Source organism: Thermobia domestica, chromosome 3 (genome assembly GCF_964235325.1).
Source record: "Thermobia domestica chromosome 3, izTheDome1.hap1.1, whole genome shotgun sequence".
NCBI classification, from domain to species: Eukaryota; Metazoa; Arthropoda; class Insecta; order Zygentoma; family Lepismatidae; genus Thermobia; species Thermobia domestica.
In genome coordinates, this window is record NC_137456.1 from 342548834 (window position 1) to 342566110 (window position 17277).

General features: G+C 35.8%; 1 protein-coding gene across 8 annotated transcripts in view; it reads left to right on the plus strand.

Moving 5' to 3' along the window:
* The window catches only part of Eip74EF (Ecdysone-induced protein E74), an 876410-nt gene that overhangs the window by 813359 nt on the left and 45774 nt on the right, over window positions 1–17277 (plus strand). The gene's annotated exons all lie outside the window — the stretch shown is intronic.

A 17277-nucleotide genomic window follows, 5' to 3' on the forward strand; every position in this document is an offset into this window, starting at 1 on the left:
CTTTTTACTCAATTTCCGACCTGAATTCAGGAATATGTGCAATATCTAGCAATAATTCCGTTGTTAGGTATATGCATTGTAAAATTTTCCTAAATATGGACTTAATAAGTGTGACGTTTGGAACTGTAGTTTGAAAAAAAAAAATCCAGAGAATAAATAGCGTAGTCCCCCGGGGTGGAGGAATAAAGGTAAAATTAGGTAAGTGGGTCACAGACACGAACACAAAGTGTTCATCAACAGGAAGCGAGGGATGGGTGAGGTTATAAAAAAAATGTTACGTGAGTCCCCCTTTTGTTCCTTCTAAACTGAAAGAAAAGTGAAGAGTCTCCAATGGCCGACTGTGTTGTAGGAGAAAAAAAAATAATAGAAGAAAAGAAAAGGAAAATTGGGAGAGGAAAGAGCAGGTAGACGGAAGGAACACACACTCTCTCTCTACTAAAAGCACAGCCGAAAATATATGACCAGTTTCCGCACAGCGATTCCAACTTCACACCTTATAAAAAGTCCACTCCCCCTGGAGACAAGAAAAAACTGCACCTGTCTTTTTTATACTAAATTCCGTAAGAGAGTCAGGTTATTAGTGACTAACAAGTTAGTTCGTTGCTTTGTAATTTAGCATCCCGTTTCAACACCGAGGCTGCATAAGACGTAGACCTACAGTTTAAAGAACCTGCAAGTGGAATTTGAACGCAGCAATCCGTTTAAATTTTAATGCTTTCTCACCGAGAATAGAACCAGTGATCCCATGTTCCAAAGATGTGTGCGCCAGCCACTAGAGCAACAGATAGATATTTGTATATATACATATAATTTCGAATATACTGAAAGAAATAGCGGGGATCAGTGGTAGAGCGTTCACCTCTGGTGCAGGGATCTTTGGTTCGATCCTAGTTCGCGTCAAGCGAACTTTGTGGTGGACAAACACCGTGTGCGCGGGTTTTCTCAGGGTTCTCCATTTTCTCCCACTTTCTTCATTCCACCATTGGATTTATTTCTCACCATCACCGTCTTCTTTAGCCTAGCCGGCCGGGACGTAAAGATTTCATTTCATTTTCATACTGAGAACAAAGCATAAGTGGTTCTAGTTTTGAAAATATTTACTTACTTTAAAAAAAAAAACAACAATAAATCGGTAATTTTGTATATAGACCTAAAAAATGAGTATTGGCTTCCTATAAAGAAGGCGATAATAACAATATAGAAACTGCTATATTATGCAGAGTAATTGATAACACAACTTTTCTCTTTTGATTTATTTCTTGAAGTAATTTCTAGCATACTAATTCATTCTATCGGTCGTTCAAAAACTGAGTAAGAAGAACAGAATGTGGCTTATTAACAGTACTTTTTTTAAAAAAAGAGTTATTACATAAATGCACGAACTTCGTCATTAAATGAAAAAAAAAATTAACTTATGTAATGAATCAGGTTTTTCGCTTTTTAAATTCCTAGATTTATTTTTTTAAATGAAACCTATTACAAGTTCCGTTGCTCTATTAACCCTATTTTAACGAATACCACTCTCTCTAGTACGAGGGTTCTTTAAGGATATTAGTAATTTTTTTTTCGCATATTTGCGAGAAATGCAGACCAAATACTTATCCGTACAATGAACTGACAGTTAATAACATATGCCTAATACCAAAACCGAAACTTGCATTTGGAAGATGTTCTACAGGTGTTGCACGTTAAGTTGAGCTCTAATGTATACCCTCAAGAAATAATAAGAAGGGGTGGTAAGCAAGGGCGCCACCAGGGGGGCTCACCCCCCTTAGAGGAAATTGTAGTTCGGAATATCGAAAACCCAATAGAATTTTTCAGAATAGTTACAGCAAAATTTGAAACTGTATTTGAAATGTCGCTTTTTCTTGCCCCCCTTTGGAAACCACAACATGGGCGCCCTTGGTGGTAAGGTTTTAACTAACGCCAAACAAGAACTCTCAGTAAAGCCTCAAGAAATCGTCCGATGCCTAAGGATACATTTCTGAAATGCGAGGGCAAGATGGCTCAGTGGTAGAACGCTTATCTGTGCTGTCAGGAATTTCTTGTTCTATACCCAGTCGTGTAAGTTTCTAATTGATTTGATTTTAGTTTAGCGTCCCTTTCAGCAGCGAGGCTATGTAAGACATGGACAATATCGTGTCCATGAATTTTTTCGGGGTTCTCCCTTTCCTTCCCACATTCTCATCACACTAATCCTACTATAATCATTCATACGTAACAGAAACGTTTCTGATGAAAAGAAAAAAAAACTTCATGTCAGATAGCCCTATGCTCAATACATTGCTTAAAGAAAAAAAGCATAAAAACAGGTATTAACGTTCGGTCTTTGCAATGAGGATTTCCCGTGTTCGAATCCTGTCACGCCTTCAATTTTTTTTTCTGGTTTGTTTCTCAATGGGAGCAGGTGAATACTTATGTAGTATTCTTCCCGTCTTCCATTGCAAATGTGTACAGCGTACAGTAACTTGAAAACTAGAGACAATGGCCATCTAATTTCTTTTTATTCTTATGTGCTGAAGTCATCAATATTTTTAGGCCGGCTTTCGGTATTTGTTTATTCTCCGACTTTCTTGCAATACAGTATCAACACGTTCTTAGGGCTCACTGAATCCGAGTTCAGTCCTTCATTAAGAAAGTATTGATAAGGAGAGTGTCTTTTAAAATAAGCTCACAGTGGCATAGTTTATTGTTGTTTCAACAATGTACAGTATTATAGGAGTTTAAACTTAATTTTATAGGATTTGCTAAGTATTATATGATATTCTCAACTGTTCATATTTTATTTTTCTTGAACAAATTATGTTAGTTTGCAACTTTGCCAAACATCAATAACATCTTTTTATATACCTGTGTGGCTGTTTCTACCTTGTCCTCGAAACTCTTATCCCCTGTTTCCTAGTTTTTTTTTCTTTCTTTTATTCTTTCTTTCTTTCTTTCATCCACCCTGCCTTTTAGGTCCTATGTTTACTACCTGCACACTATAGTAGGGAATCCTCCCAGACAGAAAGACTATTAAAAGTTGGATTGGAATGTGTAGGGGGTGTTTTCCCTCCATCTCTAGGTGGAAAAAAAAGAGAGAAAATCTAAAAATCCGTTATAGGGAGAATGTTTTTCACCAAAGAAATAAAAGGAAAATATATATATTGGAGATTCTTTATGTTAAGTGTGTGTGTGTATGGACATGGAAAATGAATTCGACGCGGCAAGTTTGATTTTCTCGATTGTATGATAGGGTCCTTCTCTTTCTCCTCTTTTTTGCTTTTCCTCTTTTATCTGTTGTTTCCTTCCTGTCTTGTTGCCGCAGGTAGAAAAAGGGAGAGTGATAAATAAAATGTGTAGGAGAAGGGAAGGTCGAGGCAAAATTTTTTGAGAGTATTGGGCCTTCAGGGAATTAGGTCAGTAGAACAGAGAGACCACACTTGTTTTTTTCTCTCTTTTTTTTGTGGTCCTTTTCAAAAAGGAAGAACACTTGACAAGACGGGTCTTCTTCCTCACTTTTTTTTTGGTAACCTGTAGAGGCGGGGTCCAACCTTGTGTAGCGTTTCCCCAAAATATATTATTACTTTCTTCTTTAACGCCACTTTCAGCTGGTAAACAGCACAATATTCGAAGAACTATAGAAGCTTTCATTACTTTTACTACACCTCTGTAAGTGCTATAATGTGACAGATCTGTTAGTTTTTTTTTTTTTCGGTGGTCATAAACCAATTTTGTACACCTGGTTACCTGATGACGTCACGGCCATGTAACTGAATACAGTTTTCGTGCCACTATTGTCTCTTTTATTAAAAGCAACCGGGACTTACTTTTTATATTTATATTGTTACTGTATCTTTATGGATATGAAAGTACCGTAAATTCTGTTTTTTTTTTTTTTTTTTTTTTTTTGTATGGGCCGGCAAGTTCTTTCGGTATTATTTTTGCTTTGTTATATCGCACGGTTGTAATATTATGTCTGTGCTCTATAGTGTACCAAAAAATCAACGTTTTGTCCTCGTAAAAGATAAATTCTATCAGATATTATTATAGTTAAGTCAGTTTCTAGAGTTAATAGTATTATGTCATATTGCAGGTTCGTTAATATTGGAGTTCCACAAGGATTCCAGTTAGAGCCTCTTTTTTAAAATATTAAAGTATTATGTATTCTAATTAGATTTAAATGAATTGTTGCTAATATCATGAAGTGCGTATGCCCAGCCCAATGTAGTAAGTGCTACATTTCGACCGCCTAGCGCTCAACTCTAGTGTGAGGGGTCTTCGATTCAATCTCGGGCCATGTGAGTTCGTGGAACGGAACATTTTGTTCATCGGTTTTCTATGCGATCTCGCGTTTCCTCGCACATTCTCATTTTACCATTAATCATCCATGTTCTTTAGCCAAGAGGGCATATGTGTGGGACGTAAACTTGAAATAGTTCTGGAGCCGTATTTAGACGAGATTAGAACGAAAGAATAAATCCTAACCTCCAATCAGGAATCGAACCCGGGCTGTCTGCGTGGTGGTCCAATTACATATCACGTGGTATGTCAGAAAATTAGGTAATTCAGAGCAAAGTTTGCTGTGTTTCATTTACGATGACCTGGATTTGAATTCGAACTTAGTCTTTTGAATTTTACCATCCTTTTTTTCTTTCTTTTAGCATCGAGGCTATATAAAACGTGGAACTTCAGCTTAAGGTTGGGAAACTGAATTCTCTCCTACTTGGAATCGAACGCGACACCACATGCACCAAAGGCACTCGCGTGCTAGCCACTGCGCACCAACAATGAGGATTGTAATATCTCTGTTAATTACAGTATTCGTATATTGAATGATGAAACCCATGCACGCGTGAAGATTTGAGTAACAATCGTTTAAAACTAATTGAACGAAAGGAAATCTTCGCCTGTTTCACCGTTGTGGTTCAATTCTCGTGGAAACACAAATAGAACTTACAGACAGAGTTTTTTTTTTTTTTTTCTTAATATCATAACTTCTATGTATGGATTGTTCGTAACGTGTGTATATGTATGCATTAAGTTGTGAGGAATTTAGGTCTTTTCCATCGCGCTGTCGTCATATGCGTGGTTGTGGCCTACTGAAAACAGAAAAAAGAAAAAGACTCATTTTCTAAAAGGAAAGAAAGTCTTATCTTACGTAACGACCGAAGCTAAATGTGTGCTTTGACTTCGTGTTTGCAGTGGATTTCGGGTCGGATGAAGGAAACGGATATCGTATTTGGCAACCTACAAATCCGGCTGATAACAAACTTTAACTCTTGCCTACAAGTCAATTATTTATTTATTTTTATTATTATTATTATGTGTGTAATTCTTCTTAAGCAGTTTGTATGGTAAGAATTTGGTTACGGCAATGTTTAATTGGCACTTCAGTAGAAACGCATATATAGTAAGGTTCCGGTAATGCATATCAATCTAAAATGATAGTATATATCTGAAACTAGTACTATATATATGTGTGTGTGTATTCTTTTGAAACAGATTAAGCTTCCCGCGCTTGCGACACTTCCTTATTTCAGGCATTTCACTTGATTTTTGATGCCTTTTTCTGTACTTCGTGGCTTTAAAAAAAATGGTGGAAAAAGTTACAAACATCGTGTTGTACTTATGTGGGTCAAGGAGGCACTTCCAATGCATTCTGTGAATTGTCGATGTGTGCATGCTGATTGGATAATAGCTGTGACATCATCTTCTCTTCCGTGGTAACCGCATGAACTAATATGATATGGATGTTTTCGACACTAACAAAAGGTTTTTCTACTTAACTATATAATTATTCGGTTAATGTGTTATCAGTAAGAGGGTTAATTTTCTCAGTAGAATGTGTCGACACATTCTTTCAAATTGTAAACGGGAAAACACTCAAGGATTCTTGTTAGGATCAAGATTTTAAATCTCCCTATACTGAACGAGAATTTATGCAAAGAAATCTAACTGTTTCATTATGATTGGTAAAATACAACAAAATAATTACTGGAAAACGTTGGCACAAATTTGTAAACGGAATGGGAATACATGAACGGTTCAAGTTTTCTGTTCCTAATTTGGAGAGTCTGGAGTTCGAATCTTGAGATTGTGTGTTACTACTTGTAACAAAACATTTTTAGTTACCCATGTAAATTAACCTCCTGCCAGATACATCTAACACTCTGTTAATACATGTGCTGTTTATTGCATTTTTTTAAAGAATAAAAATGTTTAAAAGTATTTTATTATACACCTTATGTGGAATTGTTCCAGGTTATAAATTACAGGAAATATAGAAATCTATTCCATCACCTCTTCACTACTGCAACCAGTTAATATTATAATGAAGGGACTGACCTTTTTTTTTTTCTGTAAGGATAAAATTACGAAGGCACCTTCTATATTTATACACTTCGTACCACTGTATGTATGTATATGTGACAAGCAAAGGAACCAGCTGTGTGATCACAGGTTCCATTGCTGAGAGAGGTTACGGAAGTTCGGTGACCCTGGTTAAGCCACTACGAAACAGCTGGTGGCTCGATCTTGTCCTCCACTCCCTGGGATGTGAATATTGGTCAACTGGTGACCTAGCCCAGCGCGATTGCATGTTCAACTGGGATATATTTAGCTGCAGCAGTCGTGAAAGAGGGAAGTTTTTTTCTTTCTTTTCTTTTCGTTTTTTCTTTGTTTTTGCAAACGGTTAGTCTGCATAGACCCACTGCATAAAGAGCTCAAAGAGTTACATTGTTATGATGCATGCTTTATATGAACGTGGTTCCGAGTTCAATTCCCAATAAGTTTTACTGTTGCCTTAGATTCGACTGTCCGGTCTCGTACAGGTCCAGAAAAAGTCTTAACTATCCTTGATTCATTTGAGACAATAATTTGTATTGAAGTTTACAATTTTTAGAACAAGCCACGAAATCTAGTGTAAGGGTCTTCTTGGTAAAAGTAATAAATAATGTCAATTGAAATTATTATTATTTCCTTATAAATCTGTATCCCAATACGCCTCCTTCAGCACTACAGGCCTTCGAAGTTGTCCGCATGCAATAGGTTCTTATTGAAAGCAAAGCGCCTACAATGTCCGTCAACCCTCTATACGCAGCTCTTGTACTGGTTGCCGAACACAGGGATATCAACCGTAGCCATACCCTAGCGACAATATTAATCTTATGGGCTCAAAACAACATCTGAATAAAACTTGAATAGAGAAATAACACCACAATTGTTGAAGTTCGAATGAAAAGTGGCAAATTTATACAAAATTTGGAATCGGCCAATGAAAACGGGCCAATATCTCATTGTCGAAAAGAATTGGCTGTTAACATATAACGTAACATTTTAATATGTAGGTTCTCGTGCACGAATTCAGTAAGAAGCAAACAAAGCGATAGAATGCAAAATTTTATCCGCGGCAAGACGCTGAGATATTTGCGACTATTTAACTAATTATTAAAGTTGATAAATTATGTATTTCATAGTGTAAATATCGTATTAGTAATGGATTCAGTCGAGGATAAACACACAAGCGTTGTGCTTCTTTGCCGCGTTACCCTCCGTTCATGTATGAGTATATATATTGTATTGTTACTGTACTCAAAGGATCCGGTTTAGATTTACGTTGTAGAGCCCAGATGTTTCAAATAATAAATAATTAATGTATCCCTGAAATCAGTAAGTATCACATGTTTATTGCAGCGATTAATACCCCTTGTATAACTTTCGTTAAGGTCGAATAAGCCTCAGTTTAATGCCCCACGATTATGCCCTTTAGGCTAAAGGAGAAGATGATTAAGCCAAATGAATGATGATGGAAGAAGTGGTGGAATGAGAAAGTGGGAGGAAACCTAGTACCCCCAGAAAATCCATGAACACGATGTTGTCCACCAGATACTTAGTTAGACGGGGATTGAATTAGGGACCCCACGCACCAGAGGTAAGCACTTTACCAGTGAGCTACCGTGGCCCTCCAAAATGATCCTTGGGAACTAAAACGATTTTCGGGAGTCGCGGGATAAAGTGAGGGTGAAGGCGAATGAGCTTCATAAATGGTTCGCAACTAGAAACGAGTAGAGGATGAGTTTCTGTCTGAGACATCTCTTGAAAATTTCAGGTTTGTGCTTCTTGATTGGTATCTACTGGTATATGAACAACCAAACACTATTGAGGTCTGATCTGAACCTCAATCGCCCTCTTTACTTCAATCACCTTGGTAATAAAGATGATGTTTAATTAAGATGTTATTGCTATACTTTTAGTAGAAACCAATTCGTTCGGAAATAAACGTGAAAATAATAGCTGTTCAGGATTGAAAGAATTTTTAATCTTACGAAATGAGCTTAAAAGCATAATCGCAAGGAAGGAAGTTTTGTAAAGCGTCGAAAGGGCGTGCGGGGGAAGGCAAAAGGCACAGGAATTTTGTGAGGAAATTCGTGCTTACCTCAACCAGTTACGACAACAAGCAAAGCTAATAAAGCGTGTCTCTTGTTTGAAAGCGTATTTTTTTATATATATGTGTGTGTGTGTGTGTGAGTGTTATGTTTACAGTGCTATTTCGCTTTTTTTTTCTTTTTCCGTTTCTATTTAGCCGAATATAGATGGCGTGCCTAATACCATTACGTAAGCGAGAGGTCTGTGTATGTAATCCCGAAACAAAACACCACAGATCTTACTCGAGATACCCCAACCAGAAAAATGGTTTTCACTTTTGCCTTGCATCACAAAGTTTGTTTTTTTTTTCGTTTGTAAAAATGGAAAAAAAAAGAAAGAAAGAACATAAAAAGGAAATACAAAATTATGATCCTCTGATCAAGTAACGTTAATTATGAAGATAATATAATAATCACTGATCTGTCAACTGTCTCTGGAAGTTCATATCATTTATCTCAACCTTTTGAAAACAAAGGTTGCAATTGGTCAGAAAGTATCGCTTCACTAGATATCCGGTTTACCAAGTAACAATATATTTCTATAGTATTGCTTTGTGATTGATATTATCTTCTGTATCAGTGAAGCTTTGTATCACCGGGAAGTTTGTTTTTCCTAGATACTAATAAACAATATTTTTATAAAGACCCATTATCTCTTCTTTTATGATTCTTTCTAGGTAAACTAAGCTTACTAGCTTTTCAATTCAGGATGGGCCTTTTCTTTTTTCCTTTTAGTAAGACCACATTCACCGCTTTTTAATTCTTCTCGTTTTCTACTCCTGGGTTCGCTACACCACGGACAAACACCGGGGTTTTCTCGGGGTTCTCCCGTTTCCTCCTACTTTCTTCATTCTACCATTTCCTTTATTTCTCATAATCACTGTCTCCTTTGGCCTAGCCGGCATAATCGTGGGACGTAAAACTCAAAGATTTCATTTTATTTCATTTTTGAATCGACATTATTTATTATTGTGTGCTATTCTTTTTTTTTTTTTTTTCGTTTAAAAATTTCCACAATAGTTAAATCGCTTCTTTTAACTGGAAAACAAAATAGTTATTGGCCTAATGATAGAAGGTTTCACAGTTTCTAACCTATTCAGACCACAAACCGTTTGTTCTTTTTCTGAGCAGATTAATATTGTGTGCAGATTTACCGTGAGCACGCCTACCTCCTCCTCGTTTCATAACCACTGACGCATACTGACACTTTTTTTTTTTTTTTGTCTATTTTAATCTAAAACCTATCATTTGAAAATGTTATTATTATTTTTATTTCTTAGCATGCAAAGAGATGTGCATAAATGGTCACAGATTTTTGGTTTTTAGTCACAAAGTTTCCGTTTAAAACTTGTGAAAGTCAATTTCTTTAATCGAGTTTCTTTTATCCCCTCAGTTCCGGTAGGAATTTCCGGAATGGTTGTCATTCCCATATCTTTTTTTTTCTTTTTTAATCCTCACTTGTTGTATCTGGAACTTCATTAAATGAGTAAAATGAATACAGCGACACTTATTTCTGAAGAAGAAGAAGAAAGGCCAGCATCGCGTTAATTGTACCGTAATGGCAAAAATTATTTGGATTTTGTTGACTAGCTTATATAAGCCTTATCTTTCTTACCAATTATAGTTGTAGGTTAAAAAAAAAAAAGTACAACTGGGTTTGTCGTACGATGCTATACCCTAAAAAGAAATAACAGCTTTTTAAAACGTATTTCTCAGTTCATAATCAAATGTTCGTGTATGATTTAGTATATTTGTTATTAATAACCTCCCCTTTTTTTTCAAGTAGGAGGAGGCGGTGTAGTATAAATAATAATCTATTCTGAAAACAACTTCCTCTAGAACTTTGATTAAATGTATATAATCATGGCATTTTATATTATATATATAAATGTTTTCTTTGTGTGCTTGGTAGAGTGTGTAGTAGTGAGGCCGGAATTTCCTCATTTCTACTGGAAACTAAAACAAAATGGCCTTGAATTCGACGAACACGTTGGTATTTTTCCAAGCAATAGACATTTTTTTTCTTTCCTCTTCTCCTGTGCTTCGCTATGACGTAACTGTGTGTTAAGATACAGGAAGTTCCGTTTTCATATGTATACACATTCTTACACGTCCACACAGAACACACATACTTACAAACACATAACACAATATGTGCGGTTGCTATCTCTACATATGCGTAAAAGATATGTTTACTCGTTCATCATTGTGTAATGGTTTGTGTTTGAAATATATAATTTTTTTTTTCCTAAGCTACAAACTGTTTTGTTTGTGTTAAACGTTAAGGACGAACCATAAAGAAAAACATTATGTGTGGTTTTATTTTTGAGAAATAGAAGCTAACATTAGTTGTGAGCCAATGACAGTTCGCCAAAAGCACCAATAATAATAATAATAATAATAATAATAATAATAATAATAATAATCCACCCATTTTCACATGTTTCTTCGGAAATTAACCAGTCCTTTTCAGCGTCCAGACTGTACGAGGCGGAAATGATAGCCGGATTCGGTTCCTGTAGGACCCGGATCGCATATGCTTCTGTCGAGAATCGATCCCAAGGTCGTCAGCACGAAGGTCAAGAATGCTAACCATTTTATTATCCTAGATATGTGTCCACTCAGAGAGATTCAGGGTCCTAAAGCTGTCGAAATGCTCGCAGCTGTATTATCTCGTAGGCATATTCTTAATCCATAATGAATGCATATCTAGGTTTACACAGTTACCGGTCATTTTACTGTGAAGCGTAACGGAATATTGTGTCCATAACAGTTCGCGCAAATATTTAAATCATAATTTTAACTACACATTTGTTGAGCTTCCCTGGGGCTTATATAGTGGCGTTTGCGCCTTTGGCATGGGAAAGCAGGTTCGATTCCCGGTGTGAGCTTATGTAATTCAGATATTAAGCTATAGGTTCACAGTGTGTACAGCTTCACTGCTAAATAAACGCTAAGCTCCCAATCCATATTTTTAATAGAAACTAAGAGGCATCCAGATTCATGCATGTCGCTCGTGGCAAATATAACAATAAAGCACCAGTCTACCATTTTCGCGCGTGCGATAATGTGCTACTGAAAAGGAAGATCTAACCATACTAAAAAGCAAAACTAGTTTGTCATCAAAAAATATTATCTGTTTTTAGTATAATATTATATAGTATGATCGTTTTTAGTATAATATTATATAGTATGATCGCAAGTTACGTCATGTGTCGATGTTATAATAGTGCTACTACGGCAGTGATCACAAAATGTGTTTTTGTTTTCGTAGCATTTTTTTTTTTTTTTTTTTTTTTTAATGTTTGATAAACAAATTGCTAACTTAGCGATCAATTGAAGAGGAAGTCAGTTTTTTCCTTATTCCTGTCGGAGAGATGATTGATAAAAAAACGAAAAGCAATGTTGTAAGCAATTTGATGCACTTGAAATTACGTATATGTGCAAAATATAGTTCTCTGCAGTGGAATTTGGTCCCGGATATGCATTTATATCTTTCGAGTAATTGGCTAGATTACGAAAAATGTAAATGCTTCGTAATGTATCTAGCATTTTGTTATTGAAAGTTTTATAATAACCACACAATATTTAGATGTCACTGTAGAGGTATAGATTATATTTCCATAAATTGATTTAGCATTCTTTAGTAAGTGTGTATGGATCATAGATGAGCTTATGGGGAAGGGGGGGGGGGTAGAGAGAAGAAAGTGGTTCCTCTGCAGTGTTTTGAGCAGTGTGCGAATTGAAAAATTTTCCCAGGGGGGGGAAGAATTTCACCCATATGCGCACCCAGTCTTCACACACACACACACACACACACACACACATATATATATATATATATATATATATATATATATATATATATATATATATATATATATATATATATACTAACAAGTACAAAACAGTTCAGATGTGAGATCTTTCTTAAATTTTCACTCAAGTAATTTAGGTTAGCTACGCAAAGTAAGAATTGTTCCCTTTTTCTATCTTATCTTTATGTCAATTTAAAAATACTCCAGAGGGGGAAAAAGTTATCCCTGCCAGGGATAAAATTTTTCTTCTCCAGGGTGGGAAAGATTTTTGTCAGGGGGGGAAATCCCTGGCATCCCCCCCGCCAATTCGCACCCTGGTTTTGAGATCCTTTCAGTCCTTTTCGACAATATGGTTTTAAAATCTTATTTTTATTTAGCAGTGACAAAGCTTAAGAGAGTTTTTACTCCCTTAATCTGGACGGCTGTGTGTAGATCTAACTTGTATATCACTTGAATGGCATATATAGAGGAATTTTCGTGTTTGATAATACTTTTCGCTTATTTTGTGTGTAGCCATTCAGATGTATTATTTGGTAAGAGAATATTATATTTATCTACTTTACATGTTTAGAAATACGAACATTTTAATATATTAGTGACAATTTAGAAGAATATTCGTGAAATATTTTGTACTGTGTACATCAGGGCCGTATATACAAATGGTCCTTATATGAATTCTAAAATTTCGCGACCCACTGAGCTAAGGATTCCCAATTCTACTTTCCCTTAATAAATCATGGTTCAGAAATCATGAATTTTTTCTTGTATACTCTTAAAAGTAATTTAAATAATAAAATAATCCATTGCTGCTATACAAGTATATATATATATATGGAAAACCACGTCTGGTCCGTCGTTAAGGTTGTAATATCCAATGTATTCCTATATATATTTAGGTAAACACCAACATCGTTTATAACTGCCGCAGTGGTTTAAACATTCTTGTTGAAAGCAAATGCTCTATAAACTGTTGGTTTACTTTCTATTCTTTGAACGGTGACAGTTTCAGAAAGGCTTTTCGTATATCTTCAGTGGAAAAGTAGCGTTCTTTCCCCTATTTCCATGGCCTGACCACTCTTCCGTGTCCACATCCTGCTAAGTTGTCCAGCGTTTCTGTCCCTCCTTCCAAAAGCATGGCTACCGGACAAGAGCTTGCTGGCATATCCACTCTCCCTCCCTCACATCACATCGCAGAAGCCAAAGGAAGGCTATATCCCACTTGTCGGACATAGACCCGAGTCTAACCTTGAAAAAACTCACAGACAGAACAACAAGAAACGCAATGTTGCCGCGTCCTTCCTTCGTTTATTATAACTGATGTGGTTTGGTGAGCAGTTCCCAAGAAAGCGAGAAGGAAGTCAGGCAGTCGGCGATGGAATTACCCCATTCTAGCTCGTCTTCTTTTCTTTGTTGTTGCCTATTATCTTGTAAGAAAATCAGTGACGCGAGACCATCTGGCAACACTGCATCAAACGTACATGATCCATTTCCGAAAAACTTCTCCAGGGAAGTAACTCTCTCCTTTTTCCTGCGAAGACAAGAAAGAAGAAAAAAAAGTATTTAACATTTCCTTTCCCTTATGTGCGCGCTTGTTCATCTTGAATTATGTGTTCTAAGAAATTTAAACTTTCCAGCACTAGCTACTTACTGTATGTGCAGAGGTAATACTAATCGATTCAAACTGAAGTCTAATAGATGGTAAGGTATTAGCACAATATCATTTGCGTAAGGTGTTTCCTTACACGTGATTACATATATACAATATCAAGTACATAATAAGACTCAGTACTATACCAAAAGGCAAATGAAGTTGGCCACCATCCTTGACTCGACAAGACGTCCAATTGATAATGACCGACTTACGAATTACTGACCTTCTCCGTCTTAATCTAGTAGTTAATTTTATTTGTTACTATGTATACAAGTTGATGTTTCTCCCCTTCCTTTGGTCTACCATACCTGTACTCTGTGAGGGTTTAGCGGTACAGGAAACTTGTTGAAGTTTGCCTTGGCCAATTATAGATGCTAAACAGTAGCCAACTTACGGAATAATAACAGTTATACCACATAATTGTGTCTTCATAGTTTTACAGATAACGTATATGTATATGGCCAAGCTAATATACGTATTTACGTAATTGTGTCCATTTTCATTATCGCACATTCTCCTAAACTGTACTTTTCGTTTTTTTTTTTTTTTTTTTAAGTATCGTATTATAGACTTTATAACTCTTTTACTTGTGTTCATTATACGTGAGAAAGTAGATATTCTCTTATGTGTTAACGTCTAGACATAGCTTACGAGGTCAATTCACACTAAAATCATTAACAACATTACTTAACAGCAATGGGGAAGAAAGTGGAAAGAAGTTAACAGATCTAAAGATATTATCCCGACATTCGCCCCGTAAAATTATGGAAATACTTCATTCATGATTACTATCTACTGGATTTGAACTGGGAACCTTTCGGTTGCGAAGTAAAAATGCCCCCTTCGGTTATGTAGAACATGTGACCAAAGGTGGCCATTGTGATATATAGAGACTTCAATAATAGACACTAACGTATTAACTTTCAATAATATAATCGACAATTCCCACGTATGCATCATAAATAAACTAAGGTTTTCTCTGCCGTATTATGATTTTCTCAAACTGGAAAATGAAATGAAATGTGTCAGTGTAACGTCCCACTATTATGCCTTTAGGATAAGGAAGACAATGATTAAGGCAAGTGAATGATGATGGAAGAATTGGTGGAATGAGAAAGTGGAAGGAAACAAGAGAAGCCGGAGAAAACCCACGTACAGATGTCGTTCAGTACAAAATTACTCGGTTGTGGATCGAACCAGGGACCCCATGCATCGGAAGTAAACGCTCTACCATTGAGAGTCACCGTGTCTCCCTTTTCTCGAACTGGAATGCTAGATCTACGTCCATTGTGTCATTATAAAGGAACACCAGAGTTATTCTAGGATTGTATTAGAATACATATGTTATTTTTAGTTCACTTTAATTCTATATATTATCCTAGTGGTTGGCGTTCTTGATTAACCTGGGTGCGATTCTCGTTTTAAAAGAATGTACAGTTCGGGTTCCATGGAGTTCCGGAAAAAGTAGCGTGGATTCCAAAAATGACATTAAATTTTTTATATGTTATTAACAAGGAATCGCATGCATTATCATTACTAAAACTTTGAAACTTCTATGGAGCCAAAGCAAACATTGTTGTACTACACGACAAAGAAATTATGTTATATTTAGTGTGAAAACATACAAGTCAACATTTACAGCGTAATAAAATAATTACATAAAGAATTATTATAAATAAAGTTAAAGAAATTGAAAGGATTCAACATTATTTTATTGTATAAGATAGAGTAGTGGATTGGAAACCGGTAAACATGTACAAGATCTTTAGATTCATCGTTGTGTCTGTAGATTTAGTAGGAAGATCACTGGTGTTTCCTGAAAGATTTTTGAACATCCAAAAAATTCAAGATGGGAAGCATCACAAGATAGAGAGCCTACTCCCAAATGTCCGTTACATACAATTGTTGTAAATCTTACCTATGTATTATAACTTGCATTGCATACTGCCCACTAAAGACGATACTGCATTTCAAAGGGGCAAAAAGAGGAAGGGGGTGCTTGATGATGGGAAGAAGACTGGACCCGCCTGGGAAAGGGATGTATGCGTATAGGGATGCAAGTAGATTTTTTTTTTTCGTTCATTCTTTTATTCATTTTTCTAATGTCCATAGCAATGGTAGTTTATCATTGTCAGGTCGGATGTCTGAGAGAGGCTAGCCTTTGTCCAGTCTGTGGCATAATAGTCTTGCGTTTTTCCGTTACGTGAGTTGACCAAAAGCATTTGACGATGCAGTCATATAATCTGCACACTTGTTATAGTCGTAAAAAGGGGTAGTTCTCTCGCACACATGGGGTGAAGCTATTCACCCCACACATATATATATAATATATACATACATACATTGCACTTTTCTCAAGCGTCCAAGAATTCAACTTCTTCCGAATGCCACATGTGTTTCAGAACAATCTTTGAATCAAGTGTGTGTGATAGTGGTTTCTGGAAGGGGAAGAAAGAAGGAAAGAAAGAAAGAAAAATAAAACGCAGCTTAGAACACAAACCAATACAAGGATGTTTCGAATCGTTTAAGGTAGTAAATAGTGGACAGACTTTTAGGCACATAAATCATAATGCATTAAAAAGCATAATAATGCTTTTTTTAAAGTATCACGTGTGTCCATAACGTATTCTATTAAAATATAAATTGTAAATTTTCAGTCATGGATACTTTTAGAATCGTGATCAAACAAAAATACTACTCGTGTTTTGAAACATCACAATAATAAAGAATTCCCTGCTCCTGAAACCTGAAACATGTGGTAATTGACCAAGCCTATGCGAATTCCTCAATTTAAATACAGCGTATACATATATATAATCAAGAAAGTAAGAACTAGCAATGATAGTATTTAATGAAACTAGTACAAAATATATATTTTTTTTAGTTCCTACGTGGTAAATATTGGCACTGTTAGTGAAAAATAAAATCCAGTTTTCTCGAACTGAATCTTTTTTTAAAAAATGCTAGAAGTTTAAATGTTTTTATTCTTTCCTTTCGGAACTGAATCACTCTTCAGTAACTCAGAGGATGCGTGAATCATAGAATCGTGATTCACTGTAAACTGCCTGAAACTATAGTAGTAATAACACATTTTTTTTTTTAAAAAGGAACTGAGTGATCGTGATTTTGCTAATCTGGAAATAAAGAGGAAAAAAACTTTTTAACAGGAACTTACCTATCTCCTTCCTCTCACCCGCACCCTGAGTCAAACAGGTTTTTCTTCGATAAGAAAAGTATCTTTCTGCACTAACGTAGTTTCCTAATATAAATCGGTGTATTTTAATTTAGTTGGTAAACACAGAGGGTTTACTGAACGGTATCTGTCTATTATTATTATCTTTACAATCTTCAATGTTACCAGCAACATGTATTTATTTTTCCTCAATCTGAAATTCTCGAACCA